The sequence below is a fragment of the Rhinopithecus bieti genome, unplaced genomic scaffold, assembly GCF_001698545.2.
Source record: "Rhinopithecus bieti isolate Rb0 unplaced genomic scaffold, ASM169854v2 scaffold_5341, whole genome shotgun sequence".
NCBI lineage: Eukaryota > Metazoa > Chordata > Mammalia > Primates > Cercopithecidae > Rhinopithecus > Rhinopithecus bieti.
This window is the reverse complement of record NW_016804835.1, coordinates 273,105-294,768: the sequence shown is the minus strand read 5'-3', so window position 1 is coordinate 294,768 and position 21,664 is coordinate 273,105. Positions and strand designations below refer to the sequence as shown.

General features: G+C 42.3%; 1 protein-coding gene across 4 annotated transcripts in view; it reads left to right on the top strand.

The window, feature by feature from the left end:
* RASGRP3 (RAS guanyl releasing protein 3) overlaps positions 1-21,664 on the top strand; it is a 131,505-nt gene that overhangs the window by 35,793 nt on the left and 74,048 nt on the right. For 2 of the 4 annotated variants that reach the window (XM_017870617.1, XM_017870620.1), the window contains exon 1: positions 5,603-6,088. The exons of the other annotated variants lie outside the window; for them this stretch is intronic. The gene's annotated coding sequence lies outside the window, so the exon portion shown is untranslated. Of the gene's footprint in view, positions 1-5,602; positions 6,089-21,664 lie in introns of those variants that run through there. 4 annotated transcript variants of the gene reach the window in all.

The following is a 21,664-nucleotide window of genomic DNA, read 5'->3' as shown; positions in this document are numbered from 1 at the left end:
TCATATATTTCCATATAATTGTTCTGTCGCCAGAACAATTTGTTTTGTAACTTGTATTTATTTGTAACTGTTCACCTCACTTTTTAATTATGTAGAAGCAAATTTAGTTTGTTCTATTGAGAAAATGAATATTAATCTGCAGGTTGAATATTTTGCCTCCATTTTCTCATAAAATTCTTCTTTTGTTTCTTTTTCTTGCCTGGTTGCAGTGGCTCAAATGTCTAGAACAGTGCTAAATGGATGGTAGTGATAATGAGCATGCTTTTCTTGTTTTTGATTTTAACATTAATACTTCTAGTATTTTACCATTAAGTATGATGCCTGTGTTTGATTTGAGATTTGAATTAACATGAGTGTCATGTTAAGAATCAGTCTTTTAATTTTGTTTTATTAATTAAAAAATTGATATTGAATTTTATCAAATGACTTTTCAAGATTATTGTGGCAATCCAAAAGTTTTTCTCTGTTGCCCAGTCTGGAGTGCAGTGGTGTGATCATAGCTCCCTGCAACTTTGAACCCCTGGGCTCAAGTGATCCTCCTGCCTCAGCCTCCCAGGTTGGTAGGACTATAGGCATCTGCCATCACACTGGGCTATTTTTTTTTTTTTATTGTAGAGATGGGGTCTCACTATGTTGCCCCTGCTGATCTCGAACTCCTGGCTTCAAGTGATCCTGCCACCTTGGCCTCCCAAAGCACTGGGGTTACAGGGGTGAGCCACTATTCCCAGCCTTACTTTTTACATCTTTAGGGTAACCTATGTTTACATATGAAGTTAGTCTGTGCTTTTCTTGATTATGCTTTATCAGTTTTTTTTTAAAGTCAGGGTGTTATGTTAGCTTTCTGTTACTTTTGTCCACTTGAACACTTCATGTACCATGGGAATTAATTGTGCTTGAAGCTCAGAGAGAACTTGATTGTGGAAGTAATCTGAACTAAAAGCTTTTTTTGGAAATAATTTCTTATTAACTTTCACATTTTTCTATGGTTACTGATCTGTTGTTTTTTGACTTCTTCCTGGGTCAGTTTGCTTCTAATTATCATTTTGGCTGTGTCTCCTAATATTTGATATGTGGTATTCTCATCACTGAAACCTTCTAAGCATTCATGCTGTAATTGTGTTTTTAATTTATTCTCCAATCAATGATTTTTTTTTTTTTTAAGAACTCTGAAGTTTCCCCAAGAGCTTGGGGTCTTTTTGACTTACACTTTTGTAATTAATGCATAGTTTTATTACAGTGTGATCATAGAATATGGTCTGACAATTTCTTTTGGAAAGAAATTACTTACAATTTTTTTTGGTAGCCTAATATAAAATCAAGTTTTACAAACTTTTCTTATATTTTTTTCTTAATGGGCTAGACAAAAGATCCTTCTCTTTAATTATTCATTTATCCATTGAGGATTGTTTCCACCATGTGTCTCATACATGCCAGGCATTGTATTAGGCATTGCAGGATATAAAATGAATTAGTCATAAGCTTTGTCTTAGGTTGATAAAGTTTGGATGGAACATAGACACATGTAGACCTAATTATAATACAAAAAGAAATGCAACCGCAGCGAAATGTACAAAAGCAGCAGGCAGCTAGAGTGGGAGTCAAGCCCTGTCGTAGGTTCTGAGAATACAAACTTGCCTACGATGGCCCTGAGAGGCTTTCAGTCCTAGCGTGTAAAACATACATTGAGAGCAGAGACAGGCTTTTTGGAGGCAAGGTGATTAATTAGGAAATCACCGCAGACCTTCAGTAATAAATCAGAACGTATGAGGGACGGTAAGAGTACAAGATGAGAACAGAGGATTTTCACACTTAAGGGACGGATAGCAGAAGAGAAGTCCAGACCGGAGGATGAAGGAGGTAGTAGTAAAATTTTATAGACGCTATGCGAGAGTTTTTCAAGGGGTGCTTGGTCAGTTGGGACAAACAGAGCCAAAAGGTCAAGTAAGATGACTCACACCTGTAATCCCAGCACTTTGGGAGGCTGAGGCGGGCAGATCACGAGGTCAGGTGTTCGAGACCATCCTGGCCAACATGGTGAAACCCTGTCTCCACTAAAAACATGAAAATTAGCCGGGCCTGGTGGCACGTGCCTGTAATCCCAGCTACTCGGGGGGCTGAGGCAGAAGAATCGCTTGAACCTGGGAGGCGGAGGTTGCAGTGAGCTGAGATCATACCACTGCACTCCAGCCTGGGTGACACCGCAAGACTCCGTCTCAAAAAAATAAAAAGAAAAAGAAATTTTAAAAGTTTCAGTTACCTTTGGTCTTTGGGGACTTGGAAAGAGCAGTTTCAGTGAAGTGGGGGAAAAAGCCAAGCCACAAGCAGGTTGAGACTAAATGGGATGTGAGATGGTGGAGACAAGTATTTTTTCAGGAGCTTAGTTGTGGAGGGAATGCAGGAGTTAGGGCGGTAATTAAAGGAGCAAGGCTGGCTGGGTGCGGTGGCTCACGCCTGTAATCCCAGCACTTTGGGAGGTCAAGGCAGGTGGATCACGAGGTCAGGAGATCAAGACCATCCTGACTAACATGGTGAAACCTCGTCTCTACTAAAAATACAAAAAAGGTAGCTGGGCGTGGTGGCGGATGCCTGTAGTCCCAGCTACTCGGGAGGCTAAGGCAGGAGAATGGCGTGAACCCGGGCAGTGGAGCTTACAGTGAGCTGAGTTTGCACCACTGCACTCCAGCCTGGGCGACAGAGCGAGACTCCATTTAAAAAAAAAAAAAAAGCAAAAATCAGAAAGACTGTTGTTGGGATATAAAGACAATGTGAGAACGTGAGCGTGTTTAGCTAATGAGGAGTGCGTGCTGAGAGCGAGGGAAGGCATGGTTGTTGTTGAGAGTCCTAAGCAGGTGGGAGACACATGGTGAGACACAAAGCCCAGGTGGGAGGTGGCCTCTTGACAGGAATAGGGCACCTCTTCTTGAGTCGGAGGCAATGCTTGGAACTGGTAGGTAGTGTGGGCAGAAAGATGGGATCTCCCCCATTTCTTTGCAAGGCTGTGTCATTGTAGAACCTTTAGTCACAGTCCTGGACTCTGACTGAAAGGGTCCTGGGTCTTGGCCTCTATGTTAACAGTTTGCTTCATAGGGAAGATTTAGGATTCATCCCTTTCTCTCCTGCTATAGAACTAGAAAAGAATCTCTACACCAGTGGTCCCTAATGTGTTTGGCTCCAGGGACCAGTTTTGTGGAAGACAATTTTTCCACGGACTGGGAGTGGGGGGATGGGGATGGGTTCAGGATGAAACTGTTCCCCCTCAGATCATCAGGCATTAGACTCTCATAAGGAGCATGCAGTGTAGATCCCTCGCATGCACAGTTCACAATAGGGTTCATGCTCCTATGGGAATCTATTGCCACAGCTGATCTGACAGGAGGCGGAGCTCAGATGGTCGTGCTCGCTTGCCTGCTGCTCACCTCCTGCTGTGCAGCCTGGCCTCTAAGAGACCACAGGTAGGTACCTATCCATGGCATGGGGGCTGGGGACTGCTGCTTTACACTTATGATATAGTTTGGATGTTGTGCCTACCCAAATCTCATGTTGAGATGTAATCTCCAGTGTTGGAGGGGGGGCCTGGTGGGAGGTGATTGGATCATAGGGACAGATTTCTCATTCAAGGTTTGGTACCATCCTCTTAGTGCTGTTCTTATGATAGCGAGTGAGTTTCTTTTCTTTTCTTTTCTTTCTTTTCTTTCTTTCCTTCCCTTCCTTCCCTTCCTTCTTTCTTTCTCTCTTTCTCTCTTTCTTTCTTTTTCTGTCTGACTCTGTTGCCCAGGCTGGAGTGCAGTGCATTGGTGCGCTCTTGATCTTGGCTCACTGCAACCTCTGCCTCCCAGGCTCAAGCATGCCACCATGCCCGGCTAATTTTTATATTTTTAGTAGAGACAGGGTTTTGCCATGTTGGCCAGGCTGGTCTCGAACTCCTGACCTCAGATGATTCACCCTTCTCGGCCTCCCAAAGTGCTGGGATTATAGGCATGAGCCATCACATCCAGCCGATAGTGAGTGAGTTCTGGTAAGCGCTGGTCATTTAAAAGTGCCCCCTCTCTGTCTTGCTCCTGCTCTGGCCATGTGACTCATCTGCTCCTGCTTTGCCTTGCACCATGATTGTCAGTTTCATGAGGCCTCCCCAGAAGCCGACCAGATGCCAGTATCATACTTCCTGCATAGCCTGCAGAACCGCGAGCCAATTAAACCTCTTTTCTTTATAAATTACCCAGTCTCAGGTATTTATAGCAATGCAAGAATGGACTAATACAACTTACCTTTCCTGAGGCTGTTGCCTCTGTTGGGCATTGAGGAGTTTCTAGCAGTCTCTCTTTCTTTAATTATGTGGCATGCAATGAATCATCAGAATAATTAACCCAGTCAATTGTAAACAACGTGATTGATGGATGCCATCAGATCACAAAAGTTCCTATTACCGTAAATACAAGGGGATAAGTAAATCAAAATAATGTTTCAAATCCTCAGTAGGCCTCTTTTTCTGTTTCTAATTGAAGATTGTCACATCAACACATAAACAAAAATGCCTGTGAAGGAAATGTGTATTTTAGTTCACTGCATTTTTATATCTGAAGTTTATTTCTATTCCTAACTTTAAATGCTGAGAAAGGGATTTGTTTTGGTGCTTACAAAATTTTCCCATTTGCTCTTTGGGCTCTCACAAGTTGACAACAAATTACTGAGACCAAGGGTTTTTGTCTTTTTCTGTTATTCTAGAAAACACCGTATCCTCTGTATGGAGGGAAATTTCTGGTTTGATTAACACTGTAAATTATTATGAGACAAAGCCTAAAAGATTACTCACACAGGCTCTTACATTGAGTAAGATATTATGTATTAAAAATCAGGGTTAATACTTTAACAGGCTCGTTATGGTTCAGAAATCCCCTGGGGGACTTCAACCATCTTTTCTGGATGTTCACTTTGCCAAATAGGCTGCCTCTATGTCATATCCCCACCTGAAGGGCGGGCTCAGACACTGATTGGGGGAAGTGTCACCCTTACTATACCAAGAAGTCAGACATCCAAGCTCAGACACTATGCAAAGTCAGATACTTCAAGGGCTTTCCTTGGAAGGGAGGATGAAAAGGGAAGGGTAGGAACATCAGCTCAGGTGAGACATATGAATTCAACGAAACATCAGGGATGGTTTGCCATGTTTGCGAGCAGCACAGAAAATGGCAGTTGGCTCCAAGTTCCCAGCACACCAAAGGGGGCAGCAGTGCGTCTGTAAAGTGCGTTGTCGACTTGGTGTAATTTCTGTTTGCATTCACACTCGCTGATAATCTCAACTGCTCGAGGCAATTCAACAGATAACAATGCGGAAGTTTGGTCTAAAGCCACCTGAAATCACTTCCACGAGCTCTTCAGATAAAGCTGCCTTTGATAGTCTTCATTAACGCCTCCCATATTTGCCCCTCAGAGTCCCTTGGCTTAGCAGCCCAGCCTTTGAAGTCCAACCTAAGCATTCTTAGATGATGAGTGAGGGTCTGCCTTCCCCAGCACCAGCCACTTAGTCAGGCTTGTGGCTGGTCTAACAAACTGGAACCTGGAATTCTGAGAAAACGAAACCAAACAGTTGTACTCTGGGGTTAACACAGAGTAACTTCCACCTGCTGTGTGAGTTGGTGATCCTTTCTCTTGCTGTTGGAGAGCCCCAGTGAAAACTTCAGTGAAATGAGAGAGCATGGAGCCTGCCAGTCGCCCGCCCTGCACACACACACACGCAAACACATTTAACTTTCCACTTGCAGTGTGACCTGCCCTCCAGTGTGACTTATCAGCTGTTTGGCTTTTGTCACTAAAGGAAAACAAATTGTGGAATGTCCTGCTCTGCATGCTTCTGAGATGGCCGAGCTAACTTAGGGGTTATGAGGTGGTTTGCAAGTGAGGAGAATAATGATCTTCAGTTTCTGACCTCCTGGCACGGTGGCGGGCGGTATTTATCAGGAGGTACATGTGACTGGTTAAGACTCAGAGCCCCAGCCTGAAGGAAACAGCTGCTCTCGGCGTGCTCCGGCACTTGGCAGCTGGACAGGCAGAGTGCTGATGTGAAAAATACCACCATGACAAAACCACCCCAGTAAGTAACTGGAGAACTTTCCTCTCTCTCTCTCTCTTTCATTCTCTCTCCGTGTGTGTGTGTGTGTGTGTGTGTGTGTGTGTGTATGTGTGTGTGTGTATGTGTGTGTGTTGCAAGCCACCAAAACTTATTATTTTATTGTGGTTTCCCTCTGGCGCGATAGGAGGAGATATTTTATTTGTACCTGTTAACAGCCATTGGTGTTTTCACAGCCCTTTTTTAGAACCTGTTATTTTCGGCAATGGTGTTTTGTAACTTTGAGGATGAACGGGGCATGTGGCTTCACTCCTGTCTAGGAAACAGCAAGTTTGTTTCCCAGTGTTCAGGATTTTGCTGGTCCATGGTGTTTAGGTTCAAAGCCAAGATTCAGGTTATGAAGTGGAGAATTCATTGAAGTGAGTTGATGACTAGATTTGATTTTAATCTGTTTCTACCACTGAAACCTGAAAACATACTTGTTTAAAATAACTTGTGAATTTGTTGTATGGCTGACTTGGCTTTTCCTATGCAATTTTTGAGAATATCTCATTTAACTGTGTAGAACTGTCTGTAGTATAGAAGATTGACACAATAATATTTAGATTCACATTAGAAATCATATTTAGATTTCTTGCATGGTTTCCAACTAATTGAAAGCTGTATTTTATAGCTACTTTCCCCACCGCCCCCCCTCCCCCCCGCAACAAGCTAATTCACCTTCATTACTTTAAAATGTTCAGTTGCCCCCAGGTCTTCCTTATTTTAGTGTTTTCGTGATCCTGGAGCTGTTTCTTCCTTGTTTATGACCTGGCTGGGAAAGTGCTGCCTGCGGCTGATGATTAACTCTGGGAGGCCTGGCATCCAAATTACGGAGAGGACCGGCTCTTTCTCAGGTTCATTCAGCAGTAATGGCGCTTGCTCTTGGGAGAGCAGCAAAGCAGGCACCATGCTGGAACTGAGCTGTTGTTCAGTGACTTTTGTCCTTCCTTGGTAGTCACCAGACAGAATGCTTCAGAGGAAAGGCAAAAGGGGAAAAGAGAGAGGGCAGAGCTCTAAACTGATGACATAAACCTCTGAAAGTGACAGGTCTTTGAATCAGAGGCTGCAGGGAGATAACCAAACAGGTTCCTGTTTCTGGAGATTGCATGGACCTTGAGGAGGGTGGGCAGAGAGGGGCTGTTTTTATTTGAAGTCTCACCAAATAGTTGTTTTGCTTGTGATAAGCCTAGGACAACCTGGAGTGCGCTTGTTTCCTCGTGTGACAAATGGATTCTCAAACAGGCTCAAGTTATACGATTTTCTTTCACCCTCTGCCCCCTGCCATGAGGGAACACTATTCTCTCTCCACCTTTACCACCCCTTGTTGTTTGTGGAGAATGGATTAAAATTGACCCAGGGCACGCCACTTCTGTGGTCGAGTTTCCCTCAACACAGTGGGTCTTGGGTACCACACCAACCAATGTTCTCTGATGGAAGCACTTTCAGATGCCCTGTCTAAACAAATGGCTAGCCTGACATTGAGAAGTTCTCCACTTTCTTTTCCTTAAAATGTAGAAGAATCCACAAAACCTAGAGTGGCCAATGAGGAAAAATAGTCCCAACTTCTTCTCTGTTCCTCGGTATGGGGCATTTGTGTGAGGTCCTTGGGTCAGCCGGTGGCCATGTGGTCTGTGACTTCCCTGTCTGACTGCTGGGGGAGGGGGGTCCTCCTGAGTCATTCTTTAGGGGGTTTGTTCCTGGTATAGTTTCATTTTTTCCACAGGTTGATAGTGGAAGAGAACCCTCTGGTGAAATTGTGTCTCTGGAATCATCGAGCCTCCCATAATAAAATGGAAGGTCTAAATGGGAGCAGTTGAATTATCCAACTGCTATATTTTTGAGAGCCAACAGACTCTTTTGAAAAACCCATGATACCCTGACTTTTCAAAATATTAATGGCAAAATAATAAAAAATAATGATTTTACTTGCAGATAGCACATCCATTGACTCAAAGACTTTTTGACCTGGATAGGAATGACAGAATGTGCAATTTAACTCTTTCATTTCAAAGATGAGGAAACTGTAGCAAATTTATTGAAGTCACAGTGCAGAGCCAGAAGAGAGAGCTCAAGGCTTCTACGACTATTGCCATCATAATTTCCATGCTAATAACAATCCCTTACGTTTATTGTGCACCTACTATGCCAAATGATGTGCTAAACAAGTGTATTTATTTTTATAGTCTCCTCACAATAACTGTATGTGCTATATATTATTATTCCAGTTTTATAGATAGGAAACCGAGGTTCAGAAACCCCTTAGTTACTTGACCATAGGTAACACAGACAGGAGGGACACCTGGATCTGACTGTAGAACCTGTACACATTAAAAAATAAAAGTGGAATCCCACACATTTACATTTAAAAACTCATAACATGCAAATGAGAGTATTTCCAGCACAATATGATTACACACAAATGTGTGTTATGGCCTCTTCGAGTTCTCCATGACAGGAAGGGCTAGGTTTCCCCCTGGGACAGTCCAAGCCCAAGCTCTATAAGACTATCTATAGGACAGTCCAAGCCCAAGCTCAAAACATGACTGGTGGCTTGTTTTTCTCTTTGAAAATAGTTCAGTGACAGTCCTGATGTTGGTAAGAACAGCAACTGGGAACTTTGTTATTAACCTCCAGCACACGGCTCCCATGCCCCTTCTGGCCTTTCCCTCCATTTTTCCTGTCACTCCTTTCCTTTGGAGGACAGCCACTCCGCCCATGCCCCACCCTAAATGGCTGGCTTAGTGTTGATAAAGCTATTATCAGACCCGTTCCCTGTGCTCAGCCTGGAAGGTTGGTTGTCTGAGTAGGTCGTTGATGAATAGAAACTATGTACTCTGCCACTCTGCTCTGTTTTTTTGAGCTGTGGGTGTAGGGGGTGGGTCACAGGGCAGGGGACTAGCTGGCAAGGGGGAGGGAGGAGAGGTGTGCTCTTCTCCACTGCCTGCACCTGCCATTTACCCTGAGTCACGCTTCTCCGCACACCAGTTGCATATCTAAAATTCTGGCGGTCTCATGGGTGGGCCACGAACCTGTGGATTTTCTGGGTCATCAGACATGCAGAGCCCTTAAGAAACCTGCCTCCTCCTGAATCCTTTTAAAAATGTCGCTTGCTGCCCACATTCCTCCACTTTAGGTTAAGTGTCAAAATTAGGGTTGGAGATCATGGGAAAGAGCACCAGGTAGTGCGTAATCAACAGGGGACCTTCGATTAATCAGGAGGAAAATCAAGCAAGTATGCCATGTGTGAATATCTCTGAGAAAGTTATCAATGTTTCTGCAAGGTCGTTCTGACAAGATTGCACATTTTGAAGATCAAGCTATTTATAGCATGAAAGAGGAATTTTTAATCTTTAATCCCACCTGCCTGCTGCCTCTAAAACTAAACCCAATTCAGTAGTAGTCAGCGATGTGGTTTGCTAGGCCACAACCCCTGGGAATTGCCCCCAGTCCTTGCTAGCAATTCCTCACTTCCATAGAAATTGGCATTGTACAGGGGTGTCACAGGGGTACACGTGAAGTGGACTCAGAATCACGACAAGAGTCCACAAGTCATACTCTGGAGCTCATTTGAAAGAAAATAAAATGCTTGATGTGCTTTGGGGGGCCTTTTACGATAAGGAAACAAATTCGGGGATACCATGCCTATTTTATTTCTTCATTTTTGCCCGATGGTGTGTTTCAAAGACATCTGCTTCCAAAAAATTAACTTTCTTGAATCTTCCTTTCCTTTGATATTGATTTCTCACTAACAGTCCCTGGAGTTAACAGATCCAGTGTCATGTTCCCACTGCTCTATGGGATTTGAAGTCTTTGGATTTTTTTTGCTGTTTCAAGTGATTATTATAGCATCAGAGTCTGTAGTGTGTAGAGTCACTGTGCTTTGATCTTTGAATGAATCTTTGGTATTGAGAAGATGAACCCCTGCATTTATATATACTGGCATAAGGCACTTTCTTGCACCTTGACATAATCCCATGAAAGAGGGAGGGTATCATCACCATTGTTTTCCAAGAGGAAACAGAGGACGAGAGAAAATGAGTGCCTTGTCTATGGTCATGGGAAAAGTAACTGTCAGAGCTCAACTATATCTCCTGTCTCCTGACTCCAAGTGCCAGGCCTTTTCTGTTAGTTATGCCGTCTTTCAGAGAAAGACCAATTTCAACTATTTCGTGACCATGCACTTACATAATCTGTGGAGTTATCTTTGGTGATAAAAAGTTGTGTAATTTGTATTCTCTTCTGATAGGCAAAGAGTGAATGGATGACCGATTTGCGACATGCCACTCATGATATTTCCAAAGCCTATGGACATTTGACTTTGGAAACAGGGTCAGCTTAGTCTGCAGACACAGTATTTGCTTAGGGTAATTTTTTTTTGTTTGTTTTTTTCAGACGGAGTCCCACTCTGTCGCCCAGGCTAGAGGGCAGTGGGACGATCTTGGCTTACTGCAGGTATAGTAAGGGTGACACTTCCCCAATCAGTGTCTGAGCCCGCCCTTCAGGTAGGGATATGACATAGAGGCAGCCTATTTGGCAAAGTGAACATCCAGAAAAGATGGTTGAAGTCCCCCAGGGGATTTCTGAACCATAACGAGCCTGTTAAACTATGACCTCAGGTGATCCACCCGCCTTGGCTTCCCAAAGTGCTGGGATTATAGGCGTGAGCCACTGTGCCTGGCTAGCTTAGGGTACTATTTTTAAAGGAACTTAGTGATCATTTTTTTCTGTCTTGAAGACTCATGTGGTCAAGTTGGAGTTATACCAACTATGGCATGATGTAACATTCAGCTTTGAGAGACAATTTGGTTGTTTCCTGTGATATGAAAACTGCAGTCTGCTCTTCAGTGTACACGCTCCTTGTCCAACAAAACCATCAGCATTCTTGAAAGTTCTGCCTGGGTACAGCACCTTTATTCCTGTGGAGGTATAATACACTCTAAACACCATGAATAGTGTCCATTGTGATCATTTCCCTCTGCATGATTATCTGCCCACAACTGAGAGAGTCTTAAGTTGCTTGAATAATGGAGATGCTTCACTATCTGTCAGTTTCCCAATATGGCCATTCAGTTCATTGTATGACAGCATCATCAGAATGTTGGCAAGGTCATGAAAATGGCAGTGCATGTTGCCTGATGATTTTACAGTGCATGTTGTAATGGCCAGGGCTTAGAGGTAGGGGAAAAACATGTGGACAGCTTTGTGACAAGAGTCTCTATTATAGAGTTTCTTTCTAAAGTAACTTTTTCTGAGTATGAATGTGAAAGGTAGCCTTCTTTGAATTAAAAAATATCCTGAAAAACGTTTAATGTCTGAGCTGACTCAAAGAGCATTTTTCTTTAGTGATTACAGTAATAATCAGAATTTTCTTCACCTTTCAAGAGGATAAAAGGGAACAACTATGATTTAAAAAAAAAAGAACATGAAATAGTAAGTTGGAAGTATACTCTCCTGGATTATAGTCTGTAGAATGTGGCGTAATAGAAACCTTGATGCCCCTATTGCAAATGGGGAATTCAACTCAATGTATAAATGATTTCTGTGGTTGTAGATATCCCATCTTTTAAGTTTCTATTTGAATAGATTGGTAATTTTATTTTCTGAAGTCCTCTCTATTTGTCAAATGCTGCCTTATCTTTGCTGGTTTAGGTGGTTTGATCTCCACCCCACAGTAGGTTCTAAGCCCCTTGGAAAGATCATTATGCCATTGATTTGCTAAAGTATTGTAAGTGTTCTCAGAGTTTCAACTTGCATTCTCAGAGTTTCAACTCTTAATATGTTCCAAGTGCAACTTTGGCAGAAAACTAGTAATGTGGGGAAAATAATATGGAAAAAAATTAAATTCATATCTAATCCCAGAAGCATGTTTTAGCCACTATTTATTTATTTATTTTTATTTTTTGAGACAGATTCTCACTCTGTCACCCAGGCAGGATTGCAGTGGTACAATCTTAGCTCACTGCCACCTCCATCTCCCAGGTTCAAGCGATTCTCCTGCCTCAGCCTCCTGAGTAGCTGCGACTGTAGGCACGTACCACCACGCCTGGCTAATTTTTGTATTTTTAGTAGAGACGGGGTTTTGCCATGTTGACCAGGCTGGTCTTGAATTCCTGACCTCAAGTGATCCGCCTGCCTCGGCCTCCCAAAGTGCTGGGATTACAGGTGTGAGCCACTGCGCCCGGCCTAGTCACTACTTTTCTGTTGTTGAATCATTTCAAAAATCACAGACCACTGCATTTGATTGTGTGTATGCAGTTTTAATTGCTTGTCCTTTTCCCATCTGGGGTGTTTGTACTATGCTAGAGACCTTAATAGTTAATGAATTGACCAAAAGGAGTAGCGACAAGCTATGGAAGAACTCAGGCAAAGAGGTGATCAATCTGTGATGGAATCGGACTCCATTAAAAAAAAAAAAAAAAAAAAAATTTGGCTTAGTCACTTCTCTGTTTTGTTTTGAGAAAGTAAAAATTTCCCCTCCATCCAGCAATTCAAATTTGGCTGAACCAAGTTTCCTTGGAGTCTTTTACATAAATTAACTTTGGGAAGACACCAGGAGGAATTCTTGCCTAGGAACGTGCACAGGTGGGTTGGTTTTACAGAACTCCCTAGACCTGGAATGAAAGGAGTAAAGAAGAAATGTCCTTTTCTGGCCAAACTCTAACAACTTGCTTGTGACTATCAGGGATGAATCTCTTAAAGTCTCAAGTTAATATAGATTTCTGGAGCTCATAAACTACTCAAGAATTTTTAAACAGTTTTAAATAAGAATTGGGTATAATCTCCATATTTGGTTTTGGAAAACTCATACCATGAGTTCAATTTGACTGAACTTTGAATTCTGCTCAGCTTTCAGTTCTGTTTTTTAAAAGTAGAAAGTATTCCATTTATGCATGGAATGCTTGCCCTTCAAAATCATCTGAGTTGACAGGATGTTTTAGAGATCATTATTTTTTTATGGCAAGGACAGTGCACAGTCTGAATGGTGGTGCTGGAGATTTCTCTGTAATCCATTTCTCTCCCCAGTCACTCTTGATTCTGAAATGAATTCCTCTCTTTCTACTTTCCTTCTCTTGTAGGCATTTAAATTGTGTCTGCTATTGAGAGAGGAAATAAAGCAACATTTATTTTCACATCACTCAGAGGTAGACAGCATTAGCACTCTTGCAGAAGAGAAAAATAAATTTTAGAGAAGTCATATACTTTGTAGAAGGTCACAAGTCAGTGAGTAAAAGTCTAGTCCTAATCTGCCTGGAAACAAAGTAGGTGCTTTTTTCATCCAATCACATTGTCTCTCACTATGTCTATGCTAAAGCTGATACCCTTGGCTCAGCTGGGTGCGGTGGCTCACGCCTATAATCCCAGCACTTTGGAAGGCTGAGGCGGGTGGATCACCTGAGGTCGGGAGTTTGAGACCAGCCTGATCAACAAGGAGAAACCCTGTCGCTACTAAAAATACAAAATTAGCTGGGTGTGGTGGTGCATGCCTATAATCCCAGCTACTAGGAGGCTGAGGCAGGAGAATCGCTTGAACCTGGGAGGCAGAGGTTGTGATGAGCCGAGATTGTGCCATTGCACTCTAGCCTGGGCAACAAGAGTGAAACTCCATCTCAAAACAACAACAACAACAACAACAACAACAACAAAACTCTATGAAAAGGGAAGCCATTCTGTGGAGTTGGGATTCTGCTGTCCTTGTCATGCAATTGATATTATGTCATGTCATGCCTATTACATACCCATTTCTATTAGAAGGATACTGTAGGACAAAGAAATATCCCTGGACTCTGGATTTGTAATTGCACCCTGCAGTCTCTTTTTAGCTTCTGCCCAGAACACATTCAGTTTTTATTATTGAGGTGTTCTCTCAACTGTGCTGCTCTGTATCTTTGGCAGGGTGCTACTGCAGAGCTAAGCCTTTGGCAACACTCAAAAATCATTATACTATCTCAGATGGTGACAGGTATGGAAAAGATCTTGACTGTTGGACTAGCTGATTAACTAGCAGTGACAGTTTGCTTTAAAATGTATTTGGTTTTTACGAGAAGTGACATAATATTGGCACCAAGAGGGACAATCATATTCATTCCCGTGAAATGTTTCTTGGGGCCATGATTACAGATAGATAAAAGGGCCAAGCAGACCTTGAAGCAGAACCAGTGTAAAACATCTCATGCATTTTAATTCTTTATGTTTTTAGAAGGAATATTGCTTTCAACCTCTCTTTGGAATTTGCAGGCACTTTGGTTGACTTAAGCCAACGATGGTGGATTTATTATGTAAGAATTGAAGGTTTGCCTTTTTCAGCTACAAAGATGACTGAGACATGTGTCATGCAATAAATTCTGCAACTATTTGGAATACCATCTCACATCTAACTTGTGGATGAGAGGCTAATATATTTGGGAAATTGTTTTGAGCTTTAATCACCAGTTTTAGAAATTTTCCTCAACCAAAACTTCAGGAATTACAGTCTAGTATAATCCAGGATTTACATTTAGGTAACAAAAGTAAGGGACAAAATCCAGAATATATTTTCATACAAGATGATTCACTTGGTATTTCTTTTTTTTTAAATTTTTTTTTGAGAGACAGAATCTCACTCTGTCACCTAGTCTGGGGTATAGTGGCACAGTCTTGGCTCACTGCTACCTCCGCCTCCTAGTTCAAGTGATTCTCCTGCCTCCGCCTCCTGAGTAACTGGGATTACAGGTGCCCACCACCACACCCAGCTAATTTTTGTATTTTGTTTTAGTAGAGATGGGGTTTCGCCATGTTGGCCAGGCTGGTCTTGAACTCCTGACCTCCTGACCGCAAGTGATCTGCCTTCCTTGGCCTCGCAAAGTGTTGAGATTATAGGCGTGAGCCACTGCACCTGGCCTCACTTGGTATTTCTAAGCATATGCTTTTGTGCTGCATATTGCACAAACATGAAGAATACAGAATTTATCCCATAGGATTTTACTGTTTAGTTAAATAGATCAATATTTTTAAAAGGTTACAATAATCATCTGAAGCTTATCGGTATTTTCGAGAACTGTTTAGAGTTAAAAGAATTCTTTTAACTCTAAGAAAAAAAAATCTCTGAAGGCAATAAGGAGGACAGATCAGAGAAAGAAAAATACCAAAGACCAAAGAAGACTCCAAAGATAGGTTTGAACCAAGACAATGATAATAGAGAGGATGGGAGAATTTTCAAAATGTTTAAAAGGTAAAGTTGATAGTTCTTGAGATTAATTGTATTTGGGTATGCAGAAAAGGAGGGAGTTAAAGAAGTTTTGGAGGTTTTAATTTGAATAATCAGCATATGAATATGCCATTAACCTTATAGGGAAAGGATTCCTTGAAAAGCAGTTAGCCTGGTTCAGCATTATACAGAGACTATAGGAAACAAATCAAAAAATATCTTCCTACTACCCTCAAACAAAACTTGGAGATTTTCACCTGTAGTCCTAGCTACTTGGAAGGCTGAGGCAGGAGGGTTACTGGAGCTCAGAGGTTTGAAGCCAGTTTGGGTGATATAGTGAGACCCCATCTCAAGAAAACAACAACAGAACTTTGAGACTCAGAGCATTTAGAATAATTCTGATTGCTCCACCTTAAGAAAGCCATTAAAGCCAGTCATGGTGGCTCATGCTTGTAATTCTAGCGCTTTGAGAGGCTGAAGCAGGAGGATCACTTGAGCTCCGGAATTTGAGAACAACCCGGGCAACACAGTTGCAGACAGCAGTACACTTCATTCCTAAACATTTTATCATGTATATGTGTATATTACCAACTATAGTTTGTTATTGCAGAATTTATACTTTACACAAGAGAGATTAAACTTATACATTTATTTTCTCAATGGGAAAAGCCGTGATTCAAGAAAGATTAACACAATTCATGGCTGATTTTTACTCGATTGTTTATGAAAGCAAGAAACTGAGAACCTCTTGATTTTCAAAAGTTGTTGCCGTACAGAGCAGCCACATTCTACTACAAAACAGCCTTTGAGTAACTATCAAGTATTGTCCTGGCAAAACACGTTCCTCTCAATAAATGTTAGCTGAATTTGTATGTAAAGAAACTGACACCTAAAAATGCAAGCTTTTTGCCAGTAACTGACAGATTTTGTACTAGAACAAATTACTTCTAATAGTTTCTCACTGAGCATCACTCCTTACCTCTGACAACTCTGAATAGTAATAATGGAACACAGAAGACGCTTTATTAGTAAAAAGGTAATGCCTTCTATATCAAGTCATTGTGAGACTGCTCAAGGCCCAATAGGACCGAGGAGTTGGGCCATTGGAAAGGAGGTAAAATGCTCTGACAAGAAAGAACTCTCTATACACAACGGAAGAAAAAATGTCTGTGTTCACATTTACCCACTGACTTCCTCCAGAAGAGGATTAAAGCAGCTTATGACAAAAAGCAAAAATAAAACACCACTGAAAATGATTAACACAGGAATAAAACAAGGGCCAAAATCTGCCAGTTAGTCAGGCGGAGGAATCCATTTGGACCTAGAAAGCTTTAAAATGTTCTCAATTATGTCGAATTCTGACATGTTAAATCTTGCTGATTGGTTCAAGAATTAAAAATCAAGTTGAAATGATGTCTAAAAGACATGTTCATTTAAATATTTTTTGTTGATGAAGACATCAAGTATTCATATGGAAACTGAAAAACTCAGTCAAATAGCCAGGCATTTGCCTACACAAGAAACAGACATTCTGATACTAGAAAAGATTTTAGGGGTTTGATTGACTTTTTTTGGTTTCCATTTTGATGTTATGGCATCAGTCTATATCAGTGGTTCTCAACTGAGAGTGATTTTGCCTTCCAAAGGACATTTGGCAATGTCTTGGGACATTTTTGGTAGTCTCCACTGGGAGTGGTGGTGGAGTATTACCGGCATCTAGTGAGTAGAGACCAAGGATGCTGCTAAACATCCCAAAATGCTCATGACAGCCCTGCATGACAATGAATTATCCAACCAAATATGTCAATAGTCCCAAGGTTGAGAAATCCCGATCTATGTGAAACAATTAAAAATCTCACTCAAACACGCCTTCAAAGACACTTTAGATGAGTTACATGCAACATTTTTGCTTGTCTGCTGCTGAGCAGTAAGTGGCGATGGCCTAATACACTTGCAGAAATGCTGCTGCATTGGTGTCAGGGTGGAAATGAGATGTCAAATGGCCAGTCCTTCAGAATGAAAAGCCACGTTGAGTGGTTCACAACACAGGCTGACAGCACTCTTTGGTGTTCAAAAGATCAAATGTTGGCAGGCAAGGATACTGATATTTAGCCAGCAGGAAAATATTCAAAGCAATGGGGGACACATTGTTGTTTCTGTTTTTGTTTTTGTTTTGTTTTTGCAACGTCTGGCTGTGTTACCCAGGCTGGAGTGCAGTGGTGCACTCTTGGCTCACTGTAACCTCTGCCTCCCAAGTATCTGGGACAACAGGCAAGCACCCCCACACCTGACTGATTTTGGTTATCATTTGTAGAGAAGGGAGTTTCACAAGGTTGGCCAGGCTGCTCTTGAACTTGTGAGCTCAAGCACTCCTCCTGCCTCAACCTCCCAAAGTGCTGGGATTACAGGTGTGATTACACTGCTCCCAGCTGACATATTGTTGATTAGGACAGAACAAAGGATCTTCAGGTCATAAGTCATGGGACAGTTGATCCTAGGACTTGGGAAGTTCATTTCTCTGTTTCTGGCCTTTTTCATCTTCAAAAACTCAGGAAAAGAGAACTGAAGGCATCAGAGCAGGCTGATTTGATGACTTGCTGCCAATCTGATGACTATATATCTCTGATTTATGAGATTCTTTCTCATGTTCCCCTTACTAACTATTAGCCATGTTTGTAACCATGTTCTTTTTCTTCCTTCTCTCATATTGTAACTGGAACCCATCCGCTTCCCTTTGGTTATCTTCTCTTCCTTCTGAGTTTTCAGCTTCCTCTGCTAGATTCTCCTCATCAGTGCATAGGTGTGCTTCAGTAACTCTCATCTTATAAAAATATCCGTTGCTTGCCACAACCTCTGCCAGCTTTTCTTCACTGCAATTCTAAACAAGCTTGTTGAGCTCATATTCTACACGTTATCTTTGTTTCTTTGCTTCTCATTTACTCTTGCACTCACACCAACCTAGCCTCTGCCCACAGTTCTGTAAAACTACCTTTGTCAAGGTCACCAGTGACCTTCTTGTATTACATTTTTAAAAAGCAGATAATTTCCCCTTCTCCTCTTATTTAACTTCGCAGTAGCATTCAACATGATTGACAGCTTCAGCTTCCATTCTATCCCTGGCCTCATGGCACAGCGTGCTTCTAAGTTTTCCTTCTCTTTCTCTGACAGGAGCTCCACAAGATGCTTTGCTGCTTCTCCTCCCCTCTCTGACCTCTACATGTTGGAAAGCCCAAGGCTTAAGAGTGGGTCCTCTTGTCCTGCCTCTTCATACTTTCTTCCTGAGCAATCTGAACCATTGCCATGGCACTAAATGCTGCTCACCTGGTGATAACTCCCAATTGTAAATTCCATCTCAGATCTTTCCCTGGAGTTCCAATTTGTATATGTAACTGCAACTCAAGATTCACACATAATTTCTCAACTGGCCTGTTTAGTTCACTGCTGATACCCAGGCCCTGGCATAATGTCTGGAAGGTAGAGACATATTTGTTTAGCCAATAAAGAATGATTTGGATAGATTTGGATACTGGGCCTAAAACAAACACATTTTTTTTTTTTCTGTGACAAGGTAAGACTTAGCTGCTTTTGTTGTCAGAGTTACACTTTTATTATATTAAAAGATAACACTTAGACTAGGCATGGTGGTTCATGCCTGTAATCCCAGAGCTTTGGGAGGCCGAGGCAGGTGGATTGTTTGAGGCCAGGCGCAACATGGGGAAACCTCATCTCTACTAAAAATACAAAAATTAACTGGGTGTGGTGGTGCATTGCCTATAGTCCCAGCTATTTGGGGGGCTGAGGCAGGAGACTCACTTGAACCTGGGGGGCAGAGGTTGCAGTGAGCCAAGATTGTGCTACTCCACTCCAGCGTGGGCAACAGAGTGAGACTGTGTCTCAAAAAAAAATAAAAATAAAAAAAGTAACACTTAAGTGTCAGCCAGAACAAAAAAGAAACAAGATACTATTTAATAACTGCTATTGGCTGATGGGTAGATTGATTACAGTTGGAAATGTATTAATACTTAATCTTTTTTTATTCCAACTTATTTATTCATAACATAGAAATAATGCTATTACTTGCCAAATCATTTTAAAGGACAAAGGTAATTGCTTTTTAATATCCTGTGGAGAAAGACACTAACTACATACAGAATTGCACACAAGATGGTGTAGAGATCGCATGTATTATCAATTTCCTTAGTCTGAGGACTGCATTGCATTTGCGTCTGAACTCCTGTTGTTTGTGAGCCAACAAAATATCAACAGTCCTGATCATTATAAGTCTTATTTGAAAGCTACCATTGGATAGTGTTTTTGTGATGTGGCTAGAATTATATAATTGTTTATGCAGCCTCGCAGCCATCTCTCAGCTGCCCTGCACTGAGAGGTGCCAGGTGAGGATGGTGGACAGCACAGCACAGTAGCCCCTGGCTGAGGCCTAGGCTAGAGCACAATGGACTTTCTGGCATCTGGCCAAGGTGCTGAAGGGTAACGGGGGTGAACAAAGTGGAGAAGGAGGCAACTTCATGGGCAGGAGTCAGGAGTAGTAGATCTCGATCTGGACAGGATCATAGGTACTTCTGCGGAAGAGAAAACCTGTTTTCAGAATTGAATGTTCAGTCTGAGGTTGCTCATGGAATCTTGGGAGGAGATGAAAACTTCAGTATCGTAAATTTTTATGACTCCAAACAGCTGATGGTGAGAATCAGGAGATGAAGTTATTTTTCCTCCCCTTTTGCACTGGGCAAGTCCATTTTCTTTAAGATAGTAAAAAATGACATTGAGTGGTAAAACCTCAAGAATACTGATTTCCCTTTGTCTTCTTCAGAAATCCTCTGGCGCAATTGGCCTTTGTGTGTTTGAGTAGAGATTATGAAACTTTTATCACAGACCCCCTTCGAGCCCCCAAGGAAGGCTATGGGCCTTTACCCTAGAAAGAAGCCCATGGACACAAATACACAAAATTCTGTGTATGATTTCAGCGTTGTATAGATCTCCGATCCTTGGTTGGCAGCCTAGATGTGGACTGAATTTTGTACCCCCAGCATCCACATGTTAAAGCTCTAACCCCCAATGTGACTGTATTTGAAGAAGAGCCTACAAGGAGGTAATTACAGTTAAACAAAGTCACAAGAGAGGGGCTGTAATCTCTGACAGGGCTGGTGTCCTTATAAGAGGAAGGGACACCAGACTTCTCTCCCTCTGCCATGTGAGAACACAGGAAGAAGGTGACCATCTGCAAGCCAGAAAGAGAGTCCTCACCAGGGGCTTCTCAGCCTCCAGAGCTGTGAGAAATAAATTTCTGTTGTTTAAACCATCCAGTCTATGGTTTTTTGTTATACCAGCTTGGGCTAAGACAGGTCTCTGCCCTGGAAGCTGTCCTGGCCTGTAATGTAGCTGTGCTCATGCTTACTGATCCATGGAGGGACCAGGATGGGGAGGGGAACGTTCCAGTGAGCAAATGTTCTGGGGAGGTGTATGGGAGCTTTGGCGCACCAAAGCAGGTCAGCCAGTAGTATCACACCTGGCTCGCTCTGCCCAGGCTTCATGAGTCCGCAGTGACAGGGTGAAGTACGAAGGTCACCCAGAAGGATGATGTGCCGTCATGCTGCGTGTGTACCTCTTCTTTAGGTGTTCATTTCACTGGGCAGGTTGTCTACCAGAACCAAGGGGCCTCTTTGAATTTCCTTTTAAGCATTTAATAAGAGGCATGCATCCTCTTAGACACAATCATCCATTTAGTAAAGTAGGCAAGTATCTCCCCACAGCTAAGACTGGAGCCACCTGAGCCCTAAACAACTGACAATGTGGGAAGCATTTGCTCCAGACAAATCCGCTTACCCCATCTCTATCCCTCTTGAGAAAGCTGCCATTGTCTGATGTGGGTAGAATTTGGGGACAACGACAGTGGGAGCTGCGGTATGCAGACTAGCTGGTCCAACACCTGGGAGAGCGTCAGAGTCCCTAGTGGTGCTGTCAGAGTGAGTTTGGACTGTGCAGAGGAGCACTTGAAAGTCTTTTCTGGAAGAGTTAAAAAGAGAAGCCAAGGTTTGAGTGGCTAAAAGAAACCAGAAAAATCTGTGGGATTCAATGTGATAGGAGTAAATGAACAGTGTCAGGACCCAAGTGTTGGAGCCAGAGAACCAATGGTTTGTGCCAAGACCCATTTAGACTTCCCAGACTCCACCTTCTCAAGCTCACCTCTACCAAGTCACCTTCACCCATCTCACAGACATCCAGACCTGCTTCAGATGCCCGGCACCCAACAGCCAGGGATTAGAGCTTTTTATTGAAATCCCTGCTATTGTTTTAGACCAGACTGCTGACTTTAAAAAAAGGGCTTTGACAAGGAAAGATGACCACAATAATCTTTT